We start from the raw sequence: 26,815 nt of genomic DNA on the forward strand, positions 1-26,815 counted from the left end.
CTTGGGTGTCTGGAGGCCCCTGTGGGTAAAGTCAGTAGAGAGAACAGTCACCCACAGTCACCACTGTCTCAGTGATGGACAGCATATGGGACCAAAGTGACAATGGACTGCAGCCCCGGAGTGTGTTTGTGTGTTTGTGTATAATGTGAGTAGGTCTATGTGTGATAGGTTTGTGGGTTTTGTTTTTGGAGTGTTTTTATTCCATATTTGTGTCTACACCCCAGGTATGTGTTCAGTCTATTCAGTCGGTTCAGTCTATTCACCGTGCTGTAACCTGGCTATTTATCACGTTAGCCTCTGCACATCTCTATGTTTGGGTTTCTCCGCATGAGCGTGTAAAGTGGTTGAGACATGTGTGAGTTGATTGACAGGCGGTGCAAAACATGGACAGATGTGAAAACTCATATGACAAACCTCGGCAGATGTTACCTCATGTATGGCATCCCCTCTCACATCAGGAAGAACAGATTGACCAAAATAAATAATAAAGCCGCTGCCTCGTGGAGTGACAGATGTGGAGTGGAGAGCTTACTCTAGTCAACCATGCTACGCTCAACAATGACTCACATTTTCACTGGGGATGTGCTCAGGTGTCCGTGACTAGAACTGAGCTTCTCAACGTTTCTTGGCAGTGTTGGATGTAAACACACTGGTACCATTTACTGCCAGCGCATATTCATATCGCTGTCTGTCTCCCCTTTCTTTTTAGCTGCTCTTACTCTAATTACGTCACATTTTGTTTGTGAGATAAAACCGATCTGTTGGTTAAATACACAGTCAATGCTCAATTCACAGTAATGTGATCTGATGCCTACAGGTGTGTGTGTGTGTGTGTCTGTGTGTGTGTGTGTGTGTGTGTGTGTGTGTGTGTGCGCGCGTGTGTGTTTGTTGATTCTGAGGGCAGGTCATGGGTTGGGTTCTGGCATATCTACAGTATGGGTTTTCCCAACGCGCTCTTCCTCTCTCTCTCTCCAAATGTGTGATATCGTGTGATGGTTGCCGGGAGACCACTGGCCCACATTGGGCCCAGAGTGTTGATAATTAGCCCGGTTGGGCCAAAGATCTGACACCTTCTCTCACACAGCATTTTAATGATGTGTCCCTCCTCCTTAGGAGGAAAAACAGTATGAGATATTAGCACACAGAGACAGATCAAGGGAAAGGCCTTCCCAGTTCATTTTTAAGTGGGCGTGATGAGTGCTTGTGAAGCCGTAAATCTGTACTTAAATTAAATCCACACAATTAAAATGCCTTATTAGTCAGAGATAGCTGAGTGTTGTCCCCCTGTGGGCTACGCCTTCATCTCTGAGCTGCGGCTAACTACAGTCAACCTGAAGGATTCCAGGAGAGATGGGAGTCGGGTCTAGCCTTAATTAACCCACCTCATTGTTAAAACTGGGCATACACAGTGTGAACTTTAGGCATGCCTTTGAGCTGGGATTACCCCAGTTTTGGTTCTGCTATCTGAACTAAGCAGAGGTGCATTTCAGGTCCGAGGCCAAAAGACAAAATCTCCACTTCATCTCCTGTTAGGTGTACATCACTGTGACACCTAAGACTGTTCCTCTCTTTTTGCTCATTCTGAAACCAATGCAACCTGGAGATCAGAGCACATTTGTCGCACAGAATGCAGTTGACTGAAGTTTCCCTCTCTCAATCCATCTTGATTAAAAAATAGAATAGAGTGCACATGCTGTTGATTTGAACACTAACAGACGCTTCACACTCAAGTCATCGACAATCAGTGTTAGAGAACACTGCAGCAAGAACTTGCAGTACTGAGACCGTCTACCCTGATGGAAAACGACAGAGCAATTATCAGCAAATATTTTGTTCGTATAAACTACTCAGAGATTTCCCACTGTGAGGAATGCACAAGGTAATGAGTAATTCTAATACACCTGGAGCAACAGAAAAGCCTCCCACTGGGGTGATCGAGTCAACACAGTGAGGGCAGGAGAGACAGCAGAGAGGCAAACGACTTCAATTAGCAGACCTGCTATAATGAAAGAGGGGGTCTTTGAACCGGGACACAGGGATTGATTTCATTGGCTTGGCACTCTTGGACCGAAGAGTTTGGGCTGGCCATCTGAAGAGTGGTTGGCCTGGCCTCGCATTAAGGGATAGACAGGTGGAGGTGAGCGTTCTGGGATTTACTTGGCACGTCTGGAAATCTTGGAGTGTGTGTGTGGGTGAAACGGTGAGAATGGGAATGTAAAGTGAAATCACAGTGCCCTCAGCACTGCCACTGTGCTGAAGTGGGCAATTCAGAGCTAACTTTCCCCTGATTACCTGTTAAGAGAGATTACAGCTGGAGACCAAGTGAAGCTTGATTCTATTTGCAGCGACCAACCCGATACTCCCAACGCTGACCTGTTGCCATAGCAACACATACATGTGGCACCTGTATGTGAAATATGATGGTGATGATAATGACCACAGTTATCTTGAATCAACTGTCTTACCCAATAATAGGATTCTGAAGATACCCTCTAAGGTTTCCATTTCTGTGACTCAGGATAATTCTATTCCCTCTCTATGCCCCAACCATAACCTTTCTTGATTGTATCAAATCACCTGGCAAATGCTGACTTGCTTGTTGATGCAGACCATAAATAATGGAGGTGCAGTTTTCGAAAGTGACACACTCACACCATCTATCTACAGCGATGAAAGGCTGAGCCGTAGGTCTTACAGTATTTGTTCTGTTTTCATTTCTCTGCAGGCACATATGCTTTTTGCAAGCTGCCCATGGTCAGATTCTCACTTTTATGTAAAAATAAAATGAGAAGCTCCTTTAGGAAAAGCTGTGGGGGGGCTCAGCTCCCTGATGGCATTGCCTTTAGCTCAGATATTTTATCGCCACACATCCCATCCTCCTTACCTTCTGCCAGGCAGATTAGTGCTTTTATCAATAAGCAGCTTAGCGCCAAAGCGTCCCTCAATAATGTGCCACGGTATTTTCTCTCCTGCTGCTTTAACTCCTAGGCTCCTCTCTCTCTCTCTCTCTCTCTCTCTCTCTCTTTTTGCATTCCCTCTCTATTCCTCATTTTTTCTAATTCTGAATGTTGCTAACCCGCCCCTCGTCTGTAACTTGGAGTATTGTGAATATGCCCATATATTCGCTTGGCAGAGTTGATTGTCAAAATGAACCTTCTTTCATTTTAGATAATGATCATATCGATTCTCTCTGAGACATCACCTCAATCTCCCCGGTGTGGTAAACAAAAAGAAAAGAAAACCTCAGTCTACACCAGATCTCTAACCAGATGGAAGGTGCATGCCAATGGAAATGTAAATAATGTCCATAGTGTTTAGCATGGCAGAGCTGTCGTTTCCCCTGTGCAGAGAGAGAGAGAGAGAGAGTTTTTGTCTACAGGTCAGATTAGGAACCCAGTCAGAGCCCAAGAGAGACCAACCAGACTTGTAACCCCATTAGAAGTCCAGTAGTGCATTTGCAAATCCATTAGGATCCATTAGGAAAGTATGCAGTCACACAGACACCTTTAAGGTCAGCCAGACAGAGGTGCACAGTTACACATTGAATCAAGATTATGTATTTAATTCTAGATTAAAATAGCATGTTTTGCATAATTCCAAGAACACATTCCATTCCACATGAATTTGGAAATCCGTGTTTCTCTAATCCTGAGGGACGTCCCTGTTGTTTTCTTATGTGTTTGCAGTATGTCTGTGAAGTTGCGTGTATCTTATACCAATGAGAACGCAATCGATTCCACGGTTTCGTTACATTTGACGGTATCTTCGGTATCTGATTATATTAATATATCCTTTTACTACATCATTGTCGGTATGGTGACATCGACAGTGTATTCAATATTCCAAGACATGAATGAAGACCTTGGATTTGGAAATCTGTGTTTTTCTTATCCTGTTTTTCTTAGTATCCTTAGGGACACACACTGTGTTGTTTTTCTATGTGTTTGCAGTATGTCTGTGAAATCTATGAAGTTGCTTGTATCTTATACCTATGATTTATGAATGGCTGTTTGTGTAAATGAAAGGTCTGCACGATGCACAAAGCAATCTAAGCACTTTGTATATTTACACATGGTAACTAAACATCACGCTACCGAGACGAATGCTCAAACTATACCCAACATTAAACATGAATGATATGAATAATATAATTTGTTCTGATTTAAAACAGATCTTAGCAGAAATAGTTGATTGTGCCTGTCCTTGAGGTTTATCCTACTAAACTGCTCTCCAACAAATTCCAGCTCATATGGAGGATTCTGCATACTGCCGCTCATGTGATTAGTGCAATGGTAATTACGTTTGATGAGTTTGACCCAAATCTTTGAGAGGCAGACGTGTTTTAGGCAGAGCATGGGAATTTTTAAATCCTAAATAAAGTCATAGCTGATTCCCTGACTTCCCTGCCATGAATGATTGTTTCCTGGTGCAATGGCAGGCTGATCTCCTACTCAAATCGTGTACCTATACAAGAAAGTATACGTTCCCAATTGCGTGTCCTGGTTGATGCTTTTTATAATATTTACTGGTAAGTGAATACGAAAGGCGAATCACCGTATAACGAGGCTGGCTGGATGGTGGATGTATTAATAGCTTGCCTTGCAACCCACACGTTGCTGATTTTGAATCACGCAATAGACAACAATATTTGCTAATTATTGTTGCCAATGCTAATGTTTGCTAATGCCTTCCCCAGATAACTTACCATTACCTCACTGAAGTTAATGCCTAATACTGCCTTACCGGCATGCAATTCAGAGTTAATAAAGATTAACGTCTTACGTGACTCACGCAAATTCACTTACCATCGTGTGATGTTTTTTACGTAATGTCCAAAAATGTCTCTAAAGCGCTAACCAGGACACGCAATTGGGAATGTGTACTATCGTGTATAGGTACACGACTTAATTAGGAGACTATGTAGTGCAATGCTTTGGATAATAATCCACTTTCCAAAATCCCCCAAAAGCCCTGAAATAAGTTATTGCATAATTCCATTTCCCCTGCTGACCAATGCTGGCTGACATGAGAAGTGATCATTATTTCTCTCTGTGACTTTGTCCCACTAGGGACCAAGGATATTAGAATATTTCATGAATATTGAACCCGGCTGGCTCTTGGGTTGCTGCAAAAAGATGTTCACTGCTGTTTCATGTTGGCGCTGAAGAAGAACATTGCTTAATTGCATAAATCTCCGAAAATGGGATGAGAGGGAGAACTCGGCATCTATGACAATGGGAATTGTTTCCGATGGCTCTGCCTATATCAGAGTCATACGCAGCTTTGTTGAACTCAATATGTTCCTGCATGACAGATTAAACAAATTCTCTGAATAGATGAAGACAAAACCTTGCATTGTGTGCTTTAATGGCCTATGTGACCAGGCTTTTAATTGTGTTTCTTAGTGTGAAGGAGAGTTTATTGTGCATGCTGAATGCTGCTGCTGAGGAATATTAATGTGCTTCAATCTCTTCAGGTTTACGATGCATGTGTGTGGTTCTGAATTGGTTTAGCCTACGGTGAAACTGAATGATTCTTTCTTCTTCCCGAAGGTTTAGACCAAATATTTCTTAGACAAGTCCACACAAGGCATGCAGGTGTCTTGGATGTGTTCCACCATAGTCTTAATTAACCATCTGAAGCAAACTGTTGCAAATTGGTATGCGCCAGGCTTCAAATCTATCGAGAATACTGAGCCTAGATATCATAGCCATTGCCTCAATTCTTCATAATCAAAAATATTTTTCAATGATTCAGTCTTATTTGTATGCCATGTTTAGAAATGTTTTTTGATGCAGTTCGCAAAATGTTTGTATTGTTAATACAAATGATCTCCACAATATGGAGCTTTCTCTACCATATTGACATATCCAAAAAATTTGTTGAGGAATGTTGAGAGGATGTTGTATCTCTGATTTTAGGGTGTTTAAACACACCAGGGCAAACAGAGAGTGTGTGTGTGTGAGTGTGAGTGTGAAAGATAGATAGAGAGAGAGAGAGAGAGAGAGAGAGAGAGAGTGAGTGTTCTGCTTCTGAAAGAGAGATGGAAGAAGCATACCAGTGATAATGATCTGTCTAAAAGCACTTGTCATTATGGAATTCAATTAAAATGGTTTAAAACAAGCGAGAACATTGGATAAATAACATGTGAGGTGATGAGGAGACAGGGGTAAGTTGAGGGGTAATTTTTAGTATCTGTTGGAAGTGAGATCTCCTTGCTGTACGGCATGCTCAAAGCCTAACCACTAAAGTATAACAATGAAACACCACAACCTCTATTGTAAATTTACCCTGTGGCGGAGGAGGAGGAGGATGAGGAAGATGCTGCTGTTGCTGCTGATGATGATGATGAAGATCATAATAATACTGCGTATTGTTTAATTGCTCAGCAATGGAATCCTTATCATTCCTTAATCCAGGGCAGTTTATCCCAAGCAGCTGAGATATCTCACAGTTCTACATATTACATGGTCGACTGCATACTGCAGACAATTCAGGTTAATTACACAAGCCCAAGGATATGCAGCAGTGTCCCCAACTGGGGAATGGACCTGCAGCCTTCAGGTCATAAGTCTGGTTGCTGCTACGCCATGCTTCCTGAGCCAAATAGGTCTTTTTTTCTGCTTCGACAGAGCGCTTTTCACTGAGGAAGCAGCGTACACCATTCATTACATAGAGGTGGTCGCAGTGGACACACAGCCAATAAATGAGTTTGTCCAATTCTGCCTGCGATGCATCCAGGAGTGCTACATCAGCGTCCACTCTGCTCCTGGACAAGAGATACATATGGGGAGGAGGGAAGGGGGCCATAGGGGTGCACTGGGCAAACGCAACACGCACAAGTTTTTACAGCATATTACCGCTCTCTACCAAAGCAAAATGTCCACTCATTCACATTCACTGCAACTGGGTCTGTCTTTTTCCATTAGGGAGTGAGGGCTTTGTATAGGATAATGAGATTATATGCACATACTTTACACACAATACACACAAACACAGCACGGTTTGATCATTTTGCAAATGACATATTTAATTGATATTATAAATGAAATCCCAATAGCTTTTAACATGTTTTCGGGATAGGAATGTTTTGCACATGGAACGACACTATTGCATCCTTGCTATTGTCAGGGCATAACATTCTGTTTACGCTGTGTGAGTACAGTATATCCATGCATGCAGAGAGAATTCAGTGCGTGCAGAGTGTACTGTAGCTCGGGGTGGGGTCCTTATCTCCCGTTTTGGAAGGAGAGGGGGCAGGCGGTGGGGTGGTGGTGGTAGTGGTGCTGGGTGGGTGGGTGGGTGGGGAGTGGGGAGGAGGGGGGTCGCGGGGCAGAGCCTGTCCTCCGCAGTTATGAAGGAGAAGCAAACCGATCTGACAGTGACAAATGAACCATCTCCTCTCCCCCAACTGCCAGCTTCATCCCCCTCAAACTCAAATCTCACCCTTACTCTCTTCTCTTTCTCTCCTCTCTTCTCCTCTCCCAACCTCAGCCCCCGTCTCCCTTATTCTCACCTCCCCGGCTCTTTCGCTGCCTCTAACTTCCCTCTGTCCTACATTCTCCCCCCTCTTTACCACCTCTCTCTCTCTCTCTCTTGCTCCTCTATCTTGCTCTCATTCTAATTTCCTTCCTTGCTGTCTAAGCACAAGGAGCTTTTGTCTTGGAAAAGGTCCCTGCACATTATATAATTTATTAGGCATTTATTTCAGCACAAAACATGCTCCTGATTTCAGCTTGCTCAGCCTTATACCCAGAGCCAGTAACATTAGAACTGTAAGGATTGGCTTGGGATACATCAAAACTTATATTGTTATTCAATAGCATGGTCACAGTCTAATGCCATTTAACAGGAGGGACAGAGAGTAGTTGAAGGGAGGATGAGGGGATATTTCATCTGTGATTATTGTTGAGGTTTAATGATCGTCCTGCTTCTCTAATAGACTTTATTTACTTGACTGTTGAAATGGGATGCCAGGCAGAGAAGACAATTAATTGCTTGGCTTCCTTTGCTGTTGTCCCCCCCCCCCCCCCCCCCCCCCCCCTCCTCTCCTGTTATTTTGTGTATTGGACTGAAGCCTGATATGGGAGAGAGGAGCAGGCCAGGGCCACCCTCATACCCTGTGAGGCTGTCTCTCTTAGTCAGCCCACACCCACACCCACGCTCGCCATGCCCTTGCTAATAGGCTAGCCTATTCTGCTGAACACTACACATTCTTACACAATACAATAGCAAGAGGCCTACACAACTCAATTCTCATTGCTCAGAATACAATGATCATGTGGAGCAGTTAAAGTATACTGTACTGTACCATGCAAAAGAGCTCCACAACCAACCCAGTTCATAAATGCAACAAAATACACACACAACGGACAATTTATTGTGATGCAAATCGTGGGGGCATAAAGAAATGGTATACAGTGCATACAAGATTAATGCAAATCCATCAGACGGGGACAAACATATTGTAACCAGAATGAAATTGGAATAACAAGTAGTGTACTTAACATATGTTCAATACAGCCACTACTGATTATACAAACATTAAATGTGTATATTTAACGGACCACTTCCTCTGTGCTTGTACAGTATGGAGTGTCATTGTGGGTAATGAGAGGTATGACAAATAATACAAATATCACACGCATTGTTAATCCATTCTGGAGCAATTTAGCAAGGTACAACTGTCCAGACAGTTGCAGTACAGACAAATATTTTTGCTTCCCTCAGACCTCTGGAGTAAAACATAATAAGCATTTGCTTCCCTCTCTCTACAGTTAACAGTCAATACCATACAGCGCTCCATTCACTAATTTCCTCGGACTCTGTTTTTTTGGTGGCAATTTGCAGCCCCATCTGAATATAAAGCATAATCTTAGCTACCACTAGCTAAGATTACTACATAGCTACTACTACTCTGATTAGGAAATCTGATTTGTATCTCTCTCCCCTCCCTTTTTGATAAATGTCATTGTAAACAAAGCACAGCGTGAAGACTGAGGCATTGCACTGTGGGATTTGGGTTCTCAACAGAATGATTATCAGAAGCTGCAGGAGCTCACCCTGGGAAGGATTGTCTCTGATTTGCAGCCATATGAAATGTCACCTGGGATTTGACAAATATTATATGAAGCAGCCAATCCCCTTTGGAGATTTTCACTGAGCTGCAACATATTGTCTGCTATTGTTCTACAGATAGAATCGCGCCCTTCTGGGTGACCCATGTCATTGTGTGATAAAGCTAATTATTAGCCACTGAGATGATTGTCTGCCTCTGTTGATACATGACTGGAGGCCATATTACACCATTTAGCCGTCGGTGGAGAAAATGTGCAACATGCCGACAGGGTTCATATCACTCATTCAAACAGATTGGATGGTTCAGGGGTTATATTTACCACCGCACATTTTCATCCCGATGAGTAAAACCAAAGAATTGGGGTTTTGTTTTGTGTTTTGTTTTCGGTCGATTGTGCTTGTACTTGCCACAGGGGAGAGCATATAGATGCAGTGTTGGTATCAAAATTGCAAAATCAGTGAATAAAGATGCTCTTACTTGGCAAATAAAGTTATTATTATAGTGTTATCTTAAAACCAGCAAGGATAGGAAAATGCAGAAGGAGACAAGTATTGCTGTACTTCTTTTGTTCTGTACCCAAGTGCTTGCAGAGTTCCATCATCTAGATTAGCAGCATTTGAATGATATCCCATCCAAACTTCACATTAACTCAACGAAATTGTATTTGAAGGATGCTATACTGTATGTGACACTTTCACGATAAGATACATTTTATTAGGAACACTATACTAATACTGGGTAAGGCCTCCCTTTGCTTTTAAAGCCTCAATTCTTCATGGCATTGATTCCACAAGATGTTGGAAACAATCCTTTGAGATTCTGGTCCATGATGACATGATTGCATCATGCAATTCCTGCAGATTTTTCAGGTGCACTTTCAAGCTGCGAATCTATCGTTTTACCACATCCCAAAGGTGTTCTATTGGATTCAGATCCAGTGACTGGGGAAGGCCACTGAAGAACACTGAACTCATTGTCATGTTCATGAAACCAGTTTGAAACGGCTTTTGGTTTGTGACATGGTGCATTATCATGCTGGAAGTAGCCATTAGAGGATGGGTAAATTGTGGCCATGAAGGGATGCACATGGTCAGCAACAATACTCAAATAGGCTGTGGCATTCAAGCGATGATTGATTGGTATTAACGGTGTGCCAAGAAAACATTCCCCACACCATTCCACCACTTCCACCATGAGAAGGTGTACAGGTGTCCTAATAAAGTGTTCAGTGAGTGTATGTGGGCCATGTTACATCTTATTACCGATGCTAGAAGCACTGCTGCATCCAGAAGTGTCCTATCTACTCTATATGTCGATATTGGTATCAACAAAGCATCACAGCTGGGGCTGAAGGAGAACTGTGTTTGCCTTCCTTTAATTCCGGTATTGTCATGGCAGCACAGCTGGGGTTCAAATGCATGCGCACTTCCCATGTCCTGCATTCCGCCATTGCCATGGCAGCACAGCTGGGGATCAAATGGGCCTGCACAGCCCTTGTCCTGGATTCCAGCCGCTTCAAGGATCCGTATCACAGCTGGAGCACTGATGTTTCTAAGGCCTCCTGTCCTGCACGCTGCCATCACCACGGCTACACCGCTTGAGCTGCGAGGCATCTTATGGTAGGGCGGCTGCCCTTCTTCCACTGTGCTTCAGAGAATGGACTCTGCACTGCAGCTGCTTCATTGTGTAGTATTAAATATGTTGTGTTTAAAAACGGTGTCAGAAATACAGCAGCACTTAGTGGTGTCCAGATTCTTCTCAAGATCTGTTTACCAGACCTGTTTACCAGCCCCGTGTCTCTGATGCAATCACTAGTAATACTTATCTGTGAAGCTGACCGACCTACTGACCTCAAATATATCCTGAAGCATGTGTACACTTGCCAAGCATCCAATACAATAAGCAACTCTTTTCAGAAAACAGGGCATGCTTGTTTTAAGGAGATTATTTGTGAAACATCTGCCACTGCACACTTGATAATACAACTTCAAGTAGTTTGAACCTGCTCTTTCAGAGATACCCAACACATGATTTAGTCAATAAAGCCTTGAACTACTTATTTGAAAAGAGAAAATCCAAATATCAGGTTTCATTTCTGTGTTATCGGTTCATATCAATCAGACAGTTGAATCCCTGTTGTTTCTGTAGAGATTTATTTAGCACACAATTGTCACATAATTAAACAAAACATGCATACTTGACACCCCTATCCCCATATGCAAGCCTGTGATCTCTTTGACAAGTTCTGAGATATTTTCATCCAGCAAAGCCAATCTCATCGTTTTCAATAGCTTCTCCCTATGGTGAAAATTATTGTTTACATAGGTCATATAATATTGATGTTGAACTTTAATATTGATGTTGTACTCTAACCGTGAAGGAAAGTATGAGAGGAATTTAGATAAGCCCATCCCACTCCTCCCTGATATTGGTGTCTCATTTATTCTTATCTAGAACATTCTGGAACTGAATAAACACATTTTCTTTGTTCTTTGATTGTTACAGCATACAGTGCAACTCTGCTGAGAAACCTAAACGGAACATATTAGAATGCCACACAGATGTCAAGTATCAGATTGTGTTTGACAGTCTGTGCATTTGATGAGGTTTCTATGTGTGCTTGATAAGCCCATGTCTTTAATCATAGCCCTGTGAGTGTGTGATAAGCCTGTGCTTTTGATTATTGCTCTTCATAAAGCCTGCGTCTTTGATCAATGTTCCCTGTGAATTTGTTTAAACTGTGTGTATTTGATCCTCACTCTGAGTAAATGTGGTAAAGCCTATGTATTAGGGCATGTCGTTGTCTTTCGTGGAAAGAGTGTGTCTGTTATCATGGCCCTGCATGTTGAGTTTGCCTGTTGGTTTGGTTTTGGTTCTTCTTTGTGAATTTGTATTGGACAAAGTTAAATTGTAGACTGGCTGCATGAGCCTACAAGACCTCTGAATCTGATAATAGCATTTGGTTTATTTCATTAGGTTTGTGTTTTTGATAACAATCTGTGAATCTGATAATGGCTCAGTGTGCACACACTAGAGCTGTGTGTGCATTTGATACAGCCGGCATATTTGATTATAGCTATTTGTGCATTGCTTGATTACGGTTCTGTGACGATGTGCATTTATTTCTCCAGCTGAGGGCTTGTTTGTATCTCAGCTTGCATGCCTCGCTTTTGGCCACGATCACTGACTCAGAAACAATTACCTATGGGGGACCCTGATGACTTGAACATAATTCAATTAATTCTCCTTGATTTCACCAGTAATAATGCTTACCAGACAGCAGTGTGGTTTATGGCAGCTTAGAAAAGCTACCTTCAGAGAACTCAGTACATGGCACTGTACTTCCTTTTCATTTTTTAAGACCACCTCACCTCTATCTCACCTGCAGACAGTGAAAGTACAGAGCATGAGAGCAAGAGCAACTGTATCTATGAAGAAACAGAAGAGAAAATCTTGCTATGGGTTGATCCAAGGAATCAGTATTGAGAGCACATAGAGAGAGAGAGAGAGAGAGAGAGAGAGAGAGAGAGAGAGAGAGGCATACTGTATGTAAACACCAGAGGTGTATGTGTGTAAGAGGAGAGTCAAAGGACTGGTGAGTGGGCGGAGGGTGAAGAAAGACACCGGCACAGACGGTCCCATGTTGAACAGTAGAGCTCGCTCTTCATCAGAGGGTCGGGTCGGGTTAGGTATGGAGTTAGATTTGTGCCAATCATATCAAGTAAAATAGCAAAAAATAAACTATTGTAGCCAAAGAAAACAATATTGTAAGTAGGGCTGTGCAGATTAATCGATTCATCAAACAATTAATCAACTAATGCTTTAGTTAACAACACATTTTTGGAGAATAAAATAATCCGATTTCTATATACTGTATCAGAATTAGGGCCGTCAAAGTGAAAGCGATTGAAACAATTCCGTAACGTTTTTTTTTTGTTTTTTTTCCTTGTTTGAACCTTGCATAGTACCACTGTTTTAATTTTGCTGATCATGCGCATGGATTTTAAGCGAGGCACTGCACAGATTAGCTGATATTGATCACCTATCTGTGGTTATTTCTGCAGCAGGTGATTTGTAGATCACTGATTCTCTGCAGCACCTTGTTCAAACCGACCATCAAACAGGGAGGCTGTCTCGGAGGGAAACAGACCTTTACAAGCTGTGCGTGGGTCAGGGCAGATGGTCAAAGGGCAGTAGTCTTGCAGCAGAAAACACATTGCGTGCGCTGTCTGTGCCCAGCGTGGTTAACTTGTCCCACTACTTACATTTGGACATAGGCCTAGTTATGTTTATAGGCTGAATGGATTTGACAGTTAGTCAAGTTCCTATAGGACAGTAATTCAATCAGAAACATTATTCCCTTTGGATTTGTGTTGTTGTTGTTGTTGTTGTTGTTGTAGCTCCAAGCTCAGAAGATCCATGCATCCCATCCCCATTGTAGCTTGTCATGTTATGTTACCATGGATATACGGGAGTAGATTTATTTTACCAGTTACAGAGGAACAGATCATTTGATCACATCTGGCTGACTTGTTATTGGTTCAGAAGATGCTAATGAAAAACATCTGATGAAGATGATTGTGTTCCCCCCCACCCCCCCATTACAGTATATGACATCTACACTGTAATGTTGTTTTTCAATAAAAAAAAACATCTTTAATTTGAGCTAAATTTGACCGATTAACTTGTAATTAATCACAGCAAACCATGTGATTAACTCTGTACATTTTTTTAAATCGTTTGAATAGTATCTAATATATTCTAATATCTAATCAGAATAGATATTGGCTGCATTTTCCCCCTTTGCTTTCATGTCCGAATCTTTGTTTGTGTATCTCTTTTCATTGGTTTCGAGTTTCGGCACATTCCTAACAGGTCGGATAAGAGGAAGGCAAATTTACAACGTTTCGATGGGGAGCAGATGTGATGTTTGGCTCAGTACTAGAGCTAGCTGTGCACTAAAGCCCATTGACAGTGTTTTGCATCGGACAATATGATGCCTCACCACATTTGACACCTCATATGATTGTCTAGGCAAAATCACAACTTCACTTCACCTTTTTTAGCCAATGCAAAACACAGTCAATGGGCTTTAGAGCACAGCTAGCTTGAGTACTGAGCCAGATGTGTTTTTTTTTTTAGATTATTGGCTCAAATTGACCTTCATAGGTAAGGGGAGCGGAGGCCAGAGAGAGAATTGCTCAAACTTTGTGAGTAGGAATCAGAGATGCCTCAGTGGTGTCTGAAATGGAGGGAGTTGCTAGGATACAGGGAGCAAGAGATGGGGTGCTTTCTCAGAGCACACAGAAGGAAAGTGTAGACTGAATGTGATGTCAAGCAAACCAGTGCCAACGCCTGCTGGATGCTTAAGTACAGGATTGTATGTCAAATATGTCCATAGTGGGGCACAGGGGTTGAGAGATCGGACTGGTGCATCATGTGAGCTGAAACAGACAGCAGCTATCCATGAACTTCTCCTTCTTACATTTGAACTGATCCCGACACAGTAGAACACACTGTGGTGTCAGAAGGAGAAAATCATTATACACAACCTTACCAGCTCTGTGTATGCATAATTTAAAGGGAAGATGTATCAGTAATTGGCAGGGTTTAAACATCTTGAGCTGAGGTAATTGAACAGTCTCCCCACTAATGGAAGCGTGTCGGACATGGTCTTCCACCCAGCAGACAGTGATTGACAGAGAGCTAGAGAGCTAGACAGAGAGAGCGAAGGGAGAGAGAGAGAGAGAGAGAGAGAGAGAGAGAGAGAGAGAGAGAGAGAGAGAGAGAGAGAGGGAGAGATGGAGATGGAGAGAGAGATGGAGATGGAGAGAGAGAGAGATGGAGAGAGAGACAGATGGAGAAGAAAGAAAAGACACTCTTATTATTCTGTGTGCTTTGTAAATGAAGATGTCATGATGAGAAGGAGCTGGAACCACGTTGCTCTGCTGTCTAGCTGGCTTGGCTTATTCCACCCCTTTTCTTCAATTTTCATCTTAATGATAAAGCCACTGTTAAAAGCTCTGCAGCAGTCTATTGCCTTTTCTGCTCTCATCTTAACCCCCAAAGGCTATTATACAGCAGCACCATTAGGTCTAGTGTTTCCCCCCCCCCATCCTCTCTTCTGTCCCTGCAGAGCAACCATGGCCGCCATGGCCGAGCAGTCCTGTAATAAAACACTAGATAGGTGCTGGTACATTCCCAGTGAGGATTACCACATGAAAATAGCTTTCAAGATAAGCCATATCTCCCCCCAAAGAAACGTTGAAAACTGTACCATTTAAGAGGTTGGTGAGTTTAACCAGTTTGGGAATGGCATTCGTATCATAGGGAAGTTATGAGAGAAAAGGGAGGGAGTCAATGTTTGAGTCTTGTGTAGAATACTATTGTGGCACCTCCACACTATTGCACGGCTGGGCCTGTCCAGCCCATTCATGAATCATTGGGTCCGGGAGAGACGCAGGAGAAAACCACCAGCTCTCATAAATAAAGCAGGAAGCTGCTAGCGTCTGCCACTGAGTCACCCAGCACACTGGTGTGGGGAAGAAAGCCTGCAAACCTACCGCATAGACCAGGAAAAACTTGCCACCACTGCATTAGGTCCAAAAATGAACCTCTCTCCCACTGATTCAGTCCACATGGGAGTATTCACACTGTGTCTGCCAGCACCATGAAATGAAGTGAAATGCTCTCCTTATTTATGAAAGGAGCAGGAGTTAGTATAATGACATGGTAAAGTACATACATTTCATTTCTTCCTATTGATTCAAGATGGTCACCTGGATTTGGATGTAGGTATTGATCTGAGATGTTAGGGATGGGATGGTTATCTGGTGCAGGGAAATCGTTACTTGTAATGTCTATATTGAGTTTCTGCAGACCCTCCTGGGGACACTCCAGACACCCTCACATCAAAATGCCAGTAAAATGCCAGCAGGGAAATAGAGGCATTTTTCACTCCACCAATGTTTGAAAAAAGAAGAACACATTGGCAGCATTTCTCAAGTGGTTCTTCATTATCTCGAGCAAATATGGCAGCTCTCCACCGAACCATGGCAGTTTATTTGTTTAGAAATGTTCAAATTACAATGGCAGTAAATCAAAATTAGATTCAAAAGAAATTATTTAAAAGCAGTTGGTTGTTTGTGGTATTTTCAGAATTGTCATCCATATAATGGAGTTAGCTGAAACTTTATTTCAATAGTAGGAACAACATGCTCTATATTTGATGAAGTGGATCAAAGCTGAGCCACGCTAGCTGATGTGGGATGTGTTTCTTGACTTCATTTTATTATTTATTTTCCTTCTGACAAGTTAATGTGGGGCTCTTTGATATGAACTCTTGCAGCGTGTTAGGAGTTGTGTCTCACATGTCTTTCTTATGTGTTTATGGTGAAGGCAGATGTCAGGGTGATTGGGAAAAACAGCTCCAAAAATGTCATAGAGCCTCCTTTCTTAAAGTGGTAGTTTGCTAAGAAAACGAAAGGAGATGCTATGCTAAAAGGAAGCTGCTGTAAATACTGGAATAAGCCAACTGTGCTAATCGACAACATCCTATTTAAGTTGTTCTATATGTTTTAAAGTGTTTCTTGTAGAGGCCTCTGGGAGAATATCTTGGGACTGTGAAAAAAGGTCTCTAGTTTTCAAACAAGAGTCAATAAAACCAAGCAACCTTCCTATAACCTCAGCAGTTATTGTGTGTGTGTGTCTGCGTGTGCGTGTGTGTGTGTCTGCGTGTGCGTGTGTGTCGTGTTTGTGTCTGTGTGTGTATTGTGTGTCTTGTGTCGGTGTGTGTGCATTGTGTCGTGTGTGTGTGTGTGTGTGTGTGTGTGTGTGTGTGTGTGCATGTGTACGTGTGTGCATGTGTACGTGTGTGTGTGTGTGCGATGAGCTTGTCTCTGCCCACGCAGTTACTGTACTGCAGGCTGTTAGGAACATCCTGCTGTGTTTGAATGTCCAATTTGTCTCTTTGTGTTTCTACCAGAAAATGGGGTATAATGTCAGTTTTAATGTAGCTGAAGTTGAGTTAAGTATTATATTCAAACAATATATATATATATATATATATATACACATCTTATTTCTGTATGTGCTCATATGTACGCAGTTTGCTAAATTGTTCATCTAGACATAGCTCTAAGAGTAAATCAAACATTGTTACATATACAGTCGGATAAACTGAACATGCATGCATACACACACGCACGCACACACACACACCGACACACTATCACTTCCAGAAATCCATACATTCGCACATTTTGAGCCACTTTTGTGTCAGTTGAGTGGATTCCAAATCGTCCCAGAGTGATATCCTAGCCTCTATTTCCTTCCCCATAAAGAGACAATGGCAGGCTAAATGACTGGGGAGATTTCTGTGGAATTCAAGTAGCCGGAGTTCAGTTAAATTGGCCCTCGTTGTTTTCAAAAATTGTCCTGTTATTAAGAGTGAGTGCAATGCAAGCTGATGTGAACCAAGCCCTTTTAGTTTGCAGTGACACAGTGTGAATGACTTACGCAGTAAAGACATCCATCGGCATGGTTGCCGCCGACTGCTTGGAAACCTAGTCTTCTCAATGTGCTGATGCACCGGGTGGTCCGACACCATGATCTTTATTTACGTGCATCCTCTGCAGTGGAAAGCTGCTGCTCCTGCGCTGTAAATGGGATTTTAAAGCTTCTCCATCCTCTTTTTTAGGATTTGCAGTATAGCAGATCACATCCATTTTAGTCTTTCCACGCTTAAGGCAGGCCCGGCGCCAGAACCAACACCTTGGTTTGGGGGGGGGGGGGGGGGGGGGGGGGGGGTGTTAGGTGGGGGGTAGCAAGGCCGGCGGTGGCTATGGGCAGTGCTAAATAGATTGACATTGTGTATGGGCCTGTGAATTTGTGAATACAAATATGAGATTAAACATTCAAACACGCCCCCGGAATATCAACAATTCAGAGACAAAAAAATTTCTTAACTTTTCAATGGGTGGGCTCTGCCCATAGGCACCGCCGGGGCAAGACGCCCGTTTGGGTGGGCTCAGCCCACCCCTGCCCATAGCCACCGCCAGCCTTGGCTTAAGGTATCGGAATCTACCTTTAACATAGGCAGCTCTCCCTCCTTTCACTCTGACATCACTTGGACCGGCGTAATGCTCCTAGGATACCTTTCAAACAAACGTAAATCCATCGGCTAAGTGTCTTAGCGTTGCAACTTCTGAACTGGGGGTTTAAGTTAATGAAATGTCCTTAGAGTAAAAAAAAAAGATGAGACAGACGTTGCATCTCTGTCCTTGCTGCCTCACAGGCTATTTCACGGATTACCTGCTCACTCTGAAAATGATCAGGTAATTGAAGATAGCACCACTCCAGTCTCCAGATAGTGGCGTGTCAATGCTAATGTTAAGTTGGCATAATAATTGGGCTTCAGATTGTCAAAGCGCATTTAGGACTTCATAGTATCCAGGTACTCTTTTCTAATACACATGAGGGAAAGCAGCCAGATGGAGACTTGGCGCTTTTTATTCCTCCATTTGATGTGGAAAAGCGTTCATCGGCACTGATGATTTGTGAGCAGTATGAACACAGACACAATTATACTTCGCTATGGGGTTGACATGCATCAAAGCGAAGACTAAAGGCAGCGTCTTTTTGTTGCTTAATACATGCGGCCATATAAAGTGTACAACACCACTGTTTAAAATCCAATAGTTTAATTCAATAGCGTAATGAAAGCATTATAACATTCAATGGAGAGCCACTTAGGCCAGCATTTTTTTTCATATGGAAAACAGGCTGTGGAGTACCCTTGGTAATTATAAAGCATTTTATTCTCTTGATAAACTAATGAGTGTCCAATTTATTAGGACGGGATCCAATGGGCCACCTGCTCTATCCATTCACTGGTCTGTTTTCAGAGGAGACCTTATTCATCAGCGCTCTATACAAATGGTTAACGAATAAAACAGCGCTCTAATTGTGGAGGGCAGGCTTTTGTTATTTGTTGGTAAGGGTGTTTTGACGGGTTGTTGATTTTCATTCCCAAGACTTGATGGTACGACACCACCTCAGGGTGTTCATACATGGTTATAAATATCAAAATATCCAAAAAAAGGACCTACTGTAGTATTCTTAGAGATAAAGAGGTGTTGATCAATGTTTGTGTTTATTGATTGTTGTGTCTTCTGAGCGTACAGTACATAAAGCTTTTCACCACTGTCATCTTGTTGTAGGGATTGCTTTCTAACATGACATTATACAAGCTTACAAAAGAAAAGGTAATACGTAAGTGAATCTACTCTGGCAGCGTGTTCTGTAACCACCCAGACAGACTTCATAGGGAATAGAGAAGCTGGTGAGGCTGGAGGCGGAGGCAGTGAGTGAGGAATCATAGGCTGTCAGAATCCTGTCTGTCTAAGCTTTAGCAATCCAGGAAGCTAATGCTGTTTGATGTATTAACCATGAGGGAGGGGGCAGAGTGTACAGTATGTGTGTGTCCATGTTTATCCCCGTGTGCATGTGGGTTACAGTGAGTGTGTGTGTGTGTGTGTGTGTGTGTGGGTGTGTGTGAGTGTGTGTGTGTGTGTGTGTGTGTGTGTGTGTTTGTGTGTGTGTGTGTGTGTTTGTGTGTGTGTCTGTGTGTCTGTGTGTGTGAATGAGTGAGAGGGGGAGGGGGGAGCTGATGCTGTTTGATGTATTAATCATGCATTTGTGTGATTGAGAAGCTCTGTTGAGTTGGTTGGGCACTGAAGATGAATCCATCTTCAATCAATGTCTCATTTGGGTACTTTGAGTAAACACTTTGTATTGTTCTGTGTGAAGTAAACAGGGCTATAAGACAGGTGTGTGTGTGTGTGTGTGTGTGTGTGTGTGTGTGTGTGTGTGTGTGTGTGTGTGTGTGTGTGTGTGTGTGTGTGTGTGTGTGTGTGTGTGTATATATGTGTGTGTATACATGTGGGGGCCCTTTTTTGATGTGTAATTCATCACCCAAGCCATTAGTGGTCACATATACAGAAATAGAATGTGTTTTAACTGTAAGTACGACTTGATTAATAATTCAGAAGCAAGGAGGGACACCAGCCATATGCTATCACATGTCTCCATCTCTACATCCCCCATATGATACAGTATCTGTTATCTCATAAGATCCTACAGTACGATGACCGATAAATAACCATGATGGCACACTAGCTTTTGCAGCAAACAAATTACGGAAAAATAGTTACAATTACTTGTTTTGTCTAATTGCTTCTACTGACTGTATCAGCAAAGATTTTGCTTTGCTAAGACAGTAATTAACATGCAGAAAATAGAGTATTTTTTTCTACCTAAGTCTTGTCCCCCACCATAGTTATTATTTAAAGCCTTGACTGCAACGCACTCCCGCAGTGTAACATTAAATCCATGTAGCCTGTGGGTTACAGGGATGTTTTACTTTGACACTGTAAAACCATTGTACCGCTGTTGTTGCAGTGCAGCTCTATTGAGGAACAAGCACAATGATAACTTCACTGATAACCACAATGATAATGTCTCTTTAAGAAGGTGCCAAATGCCCTCCAATGTCTAGAGTTAGGGGACTATATTTTCACAGTTTTACAATCAAGTGATCGTGTCCCTAATGTTTATTTAAAGGTGCGGATAATTGGACATGATAGTGGTAATTTGCACTGCAACCTTATCTCACACTTGTAAATCTACATCGACCTTGGGTGGATAACAATTGGGTGGATAAATGTCCCGACGTACGAGAGAATGTCCTATGTTGTTTTCTTCCAGAGCACATTTACCTCAAGAACACCACTTTTGACTTCTGATTGCCCCTGTGAGCTTCAACTCTCCTCGATACTGTGGCAGGTTTTCAGCTCTCAGAAGCACTCGCTCAAGTCTCACACTGTCACGACTTGACCCCACTAAACACTCAGACTGAAGAACCTGGCTTCCCACAAATATAACAGTACGGATGTCAAAAAGTGAATGTTTCTCCTCTTCCAAATGCGTCAGCTGGGTTTTTATAACAGGAGTTGACAGAATTGCCCACAGTACTTATAGGGTTCATGGTGCTCGTCCTGTGATGACCGATTTTTGATATGATGAGCCATGAATATGTCAAATATGACTCAAATGAGCTCTGAAGGGACATTGGGCAAGAATATTTATGCCAGCTATTGTGCTGTGGGACTTGGTCCAGTGTAGAGCACGCTATAATTATTTCAGCTCTAATTGAATCATATCTGCCATCAGTTTCATGCTAGATCTATGTCAATGCTATCAAGTCTTTATTTTACAGCATTATCCTGAACTCTTCTTCGTTATTGTGACAAACATACTGTAACCTTGCCAGGATGTCAGGATATTGCTTAAAGTATTGCTCCCTTTGTTTTCATACAAGGAACTGTATCTGTTTAGTTTTTAGTTTCCTATCTTGAAGATTTTGCTCGAAGAAAAGCATACGGTATCTGTTTTATGATTAGAGAGAATGGGAAAGGAACTCTGCTGCTACCTTGCCCTCCAACCAAGGTGCTTGAATTGAGCAGCAAACTGAGGTGATGAGAAAATTCAGCAGCTGTGGGAGGACAATGGAGCATGATGAACATGCTTCTTGTTAAACCAACGCGTTTCAGCCTGTCGCCATGATCAGGGAGGACTCCTCTTCACCTCTGATTAGAGAGAGAAAGCATGGTTTCCTTCAGTAATTACAAAGCCCTCAACTCAATAGCTTTAATGGACACTACACACCCAAGCACATGAGTGAGCTCTCCCCCAAACTTTTCACCCCGACATGCATTCCCACTTAATTGGAAATGCCGGATCAATGCATTCTGATTACCAGGCTTCACAAGATAGTTTGATTCTCACTTACGACAGTGGTTTTCAGCGTTGACCTGTGTTTTTCCTCACCAAACCTCTTCCTTCACGATGTAGCCTACCGTCCCTGTCTGCAGCCATGTCTCTCACCATCGATCACTAATCAGCCTCCATTAAGTGGAGAGAGTTGCAGATTCATTAGCTTGGCATCTTTCTCAGAACCTGTGTCTCGCTGGATAAACGTTGGTGGAATATGGGCAATCTGGCTTTTCATTTTCAAAGCTTTGATACGTTTTAGCCTTTGATATACCTTTGATACTCCTCTCAAACTAGATTCAACGTCTGCCTAGCCTGGTGATTGAGAGGCCAGAGTCACACAGAACAGCTCGCACAGATAGAATAATCTCTTGATCTGATGATTTTTGGTATGTCGTTTTTCTGCCTCGTTGCACTGTGTTAGGGGCCTGCTGAATCGCTAGGTCTGCTGAGATAGATCAATGAAGAGTACCATGTCCCACTGCTTTGGCAGCGGCAGGGTGCTTGTAGCTAGAGATGAAAAAGCCAGCTCCGAATCCAATTAAGCATGATTTTTTAATGTCATCAGTTCCTTGATTTGATAAGATGAAGGGACATGTGGGATGCCCATCAAGTTGCATCTAAAGGATTACTTAGAGTGCAGGAATTAGATGCAGATGCATTTCCAAGATCCTCTGGCTCATGGAACGACTCGTCAATCAGAACATTGTGGATGCAGGCTAACCGATGGAGATGAGCAAGACCATGAGAGGCTATTAATAGAGATACCCAAAAGAGAAAAAAAGACAATACCCGAGGAAGCGTGGAAAAAAAGTCTTAAGCATGCTTGAAGGCTTTGTCATCTCACTCCACAATCCCATTATGTTCCACTTCTTTTAAGCAATTGGAGCTCCATGCATGCCTCCCAGCCAGATGCTGTAGGAATAGAGATATTAACTCTGAAAAAGGGAAGTTTGAGAGGGAATAAGGTACACACTAGGGAGAGAATATTGAGGATTAATCTCACTTGTGTCTGGCTCTCTCATTCACAGCCCCCCCCCCTCCCTCCCCATCTCTCTCTTCCCAAGCCCCCACCCCTCTCTCTCTCTCTCTCTTTCTCTCTCTCTCTCTCTCTGTCTTCCTCCTCCTCACTCTCTGTCATTCCTCTACTCTCTTCTCTCTCTCATTCTCTCTCGTTCTCTCTTTTGTTCTCTCATTCTCTCATTCTCTCTCTCTCTCTCTCATTCTCTCTCTCGGTCTCTCTCTCTCTCTCTCTCTCTCCTAGCTGGCTGATATTTGCATGCCTAGAGCCGTGAACTATTTTTCATGTTTTGCGCTGTAGTTCTTGGCATGGCACTGATATTTTAGATAATGTGAATCATTGTTCAGCTTTTTATACTAAGGTAGCTGTTCATTGTGATTAGTATGCTGATATTATTTATTCCAGCTGTACAAGCCTCCCCTGTTTGTAAATGCAGCCGTAGGTCTCCTAAAGTAAAAAGGAATGGAAATTGAAAGTGACCCTATGCCTTTTGTTATTTGTACACACAGTACAGTACAAAATAATACAAAGACACAGATGACGATAAGCCCCAGAGAGAGAGGGCGGGAAGGTGAGAGGGAGAGAGAGAGCAGTGAGGTCAGGAGCAAGACACTCAGCTCTACTAAGGTTATAATGGAGTGCTCCGAATAAGCTGTGAATCCAAACACATACAGTGCATACCAGTGGAATGCACTCACCTGTTTAAGTTGCAGTGAATCTATGTTGCCCCTTTTATCACTCTGAGTTAAGAAATCCATACAATGGAGCTGGAAGTCAGACTTTTCCCATTGAATCACAGTTATGCGCCTTTCGGATGTTATGAAATGGGTTTTCTGCTCATCTTAAAGAAAACGGCAGATGTCTCAGTGGCCCTGTGATATGAAAAATTCAATTTAAAAGGATGAGAGAAAGAATGGTGCACGGCCTATTTTCATTTCCCCACACCGAGAGATATGAGAATGATGTTCTATTGTGAGGGGGGAAATGATGCCAATCGTACTGCAGAGAAATTCCTTCATAATTCAATTCAATTTCCTCTAAATCCCAATGGCAAGCTACTCTGCCAAAGAGAGGGAGAGTGACAGAGAGACAGAGACAGAAGGGGAGATACATGGAGCAAGATGGAGGGAGAGAGAGCAGTGCAGGAGGAGATTGAGACCGAGACAAAGGGGAGATAGAGATGGCGAGGCACAGAGAGATGGAGAGAAAGTAGGATTTTGCAGAGAGGTAGAGAGAAATTCAAGGAGCATTGCAGAGACAGAGAGAGAAAGGGCGTGGGGGGGGGGGGGGGGTGATGGGGGGTAGTAATGACAAACAGAGTTTGGGATTTTAGAAAGATATAGGGGCAAATGGTCTAGCAGCAACAATCAATAAGAGTAAGGTTTCTACTTCAACGGCATGAAAACCAGTCTTAGCGCAAACACTGACGGGGCCAATGGCAGGGGCCAATGGCAGGGGCACCGGCGGTGGCACTAGGGGGTGTGTCTGAAATATTTGTGCTTTTTTCAAGGCCAGAACTGATGGCACTTGACTTGCTTATTGTCGTGAACACACCTATTTTACCACTACTCCACCCAACTGAGTGCAGTTGAGACAGTGGTAATTTCACCTGTTACAGCTGACACAAATTGCCAAACTTACATCCTTTTTGCACCGGCAGGAAATTTATCTTTTAGTCTAGCGTTATAGAGAGAGGCCTAGTTTACCCAATTTGTCCATTTTCAAACTGATTCACCACCTATCAAAACTGCAACTTTCAAATCTGTGAGATGCTTGGGACATATTGTAGTTCTGATCACACACCAGAGGGTCAAGGACCTGCTGAGGCAGGTGGACTGGAGATTAATTTGATGAACTATTTTCTTTTACAGTAGCTAAAGGGGAGACTGGCGCTGGGTGTCACTCTGCATCTCACACAACACCAGCATGTTTAAAGTAATGCCAGGTACAGCAAGATATACAGTATATACAATTTCCGGACACGAATCATTGCTCAATAACGTTCAGCACCAGGATGTCATATATCAGCTAAAACATGTCAAAATGACTAATGTGGGCCTTTAAGGTTAAACACACTGTTAACTCGTGTCCTACAGATAAATGTGTTGGGCCAGTTTCCCAGAACTTAGATTAAGCCATACTCCTAGCCTAAAAAGCATCTACAATTGAGATTCTCCATTCAATGCATGGTTTAGTCCAGGACGGGATGACCAGGAAACCACCCCATAGTGTATACTTGTTAACTCAAACTCCAGCAGTTAGAGGCCCTGTATAGAAACACTTTCTCTGCAAGTTTGTTATAGGTCCTTTATGTAAACCCTTGCATTCACAGTTAGTTACAGCGTTTGTGAGTACGCTCTGGCTCCGGCACTCTGGGCGTGTACGTGGGGATCAATGAGCCGCTTCCTCTGAAGGCATGTAGAGCCCAGGAAAAATGAGCTACACGAACAAATATGACAATGAAGGAGTGCACCTCTGAGGAGATGCAGCAAGCATAAAATCATAGAAAGTGAAGCAGAAGCAAAAGAATTGCATACGGATCTGTTTTTATTTTCCATTTCACTCTCGTCTCCTCCATTCCACTCACCCCCCTCCTTCTCTCTCTCTCTTTCTGTCCTCCCCCTTTCCTTTCCAGTTGTTTTTCCTAGGTGCAATAGCTTGGAGGCAAGCAGTGTGGAACTAGAGTCTTCAAAGTGTCTTGGTTTATCAAAGAGACACAGCTACCAGAAAACTGGGGGACAAGATGGGGAGGAGGGAGGGTGGAGGGGCGACATGGGCAAGCAGGCGGGGACCGGGATAGAGTGTACAGGGGTCAGCTTGAGTTTGGAAGAGGATGAAGTGATTAGACGTTGGAAGGAGAGAGTAGGAGAGAAGTGTTTCTTCACATGATGTTTGAAAAGAAAGGGAGAAAATAGATCTACAGTCTATGCCGATAAATAAACCATTACATAGTGTGTTTTGCTGGCCCACTGTGAATACATGCTCTTCACTGTGTCTGTGGCTACGGGATAGTCGCCTTTTATACCCAGGAAATCATGCACTTAACAACGGGTGCAGTGGCCTTGAAATGCCATAATGTTGTCACAGTGAAACCATGCATTACTGCAGCAAGGCCCAGTGAGTGTGAATGTAGCTGCCACATCAAATGACGAATCTCACTGTTCACACCGTTTCATATGACAGGATGCAGGAGTAATGGTGTGAATGAATCACTCTCAGACCAAAAAAAGCTCTCCCGGTGGCCTCTCTGCCTTACTCTGAACTAGGAATCTTTCTCCTTTCCATTAAGGGAGCACTTCTCACCACAAACCACACCTCAAGTGGGGAAGAACAGTCTGATTCTAGGTAGCTGGCTCCAGGGCACTGGTTACTGGCTCCAGGGCATCATTGAAAGTGAACCGTGCCTGATCAGGCAACCACCATTATGGTCTCCACCCCTATACCCATTTGCCTATTCTTAGACCTGGTCTACACTCGTGTGCACTTTAAATGGATGTTCCACTTCTTGAAAACATTTTCCTGGTTTGGCCCAGACGTTGACTGTAGTTGATTAACCCAGACAGTTTTTAGTTACATATGATGCTTCCTTACATACTGAGCAGTAATAGGGCTCCATTCATCCTAGAAATATGTTCAAAACACCACCAATCTAACTCATATTTTGACAGAGTCCCTCTCTGAAGACTTTGTCTGCATTATTATTCTGAAAAGTCACTTTGTTATGCTGTAATACCCTTTTGCATTTCAATGTCACGGTAAAAAAAATTGCTAAAGTGGATTACAGTGTAGTAAAGTGACTTAAAAAATGTAATGCAGACACACAAATACAAAGTCTTCAGAGCAGGATTCTGTCATAATATTAGTCTGAAGTGTCAGCAAAATGT

The 26,815-nt window shown here is 42.8% G+C and overlaps 1 protein-coding gene across 1 annotated transcript in view; it reads left to right on the forward strand.

The window, feature by feature from the left end:
* pcdh1a (protocadherin 1a) overlaps nucleotides 1-26,815 on the forward strand; it is a gene marked incomplete at both ends in the record, with an annotated part of 45,578 nt that overhangs the window by 4,456 nt on the left and 14,307 nt on the right. The window lies entirely within an intron of this gene.

This window comes from Argentina silus (assembly GCF_951799395.1).
Source record: "Argentina silus genome assembly, chromosome: 2".
Lineage (NCBI taxonomy): Eukaryota > Metazoa > Chordata > Actinopteri > Argentiniformes > Argentinidae > Argentina > Argentina silus.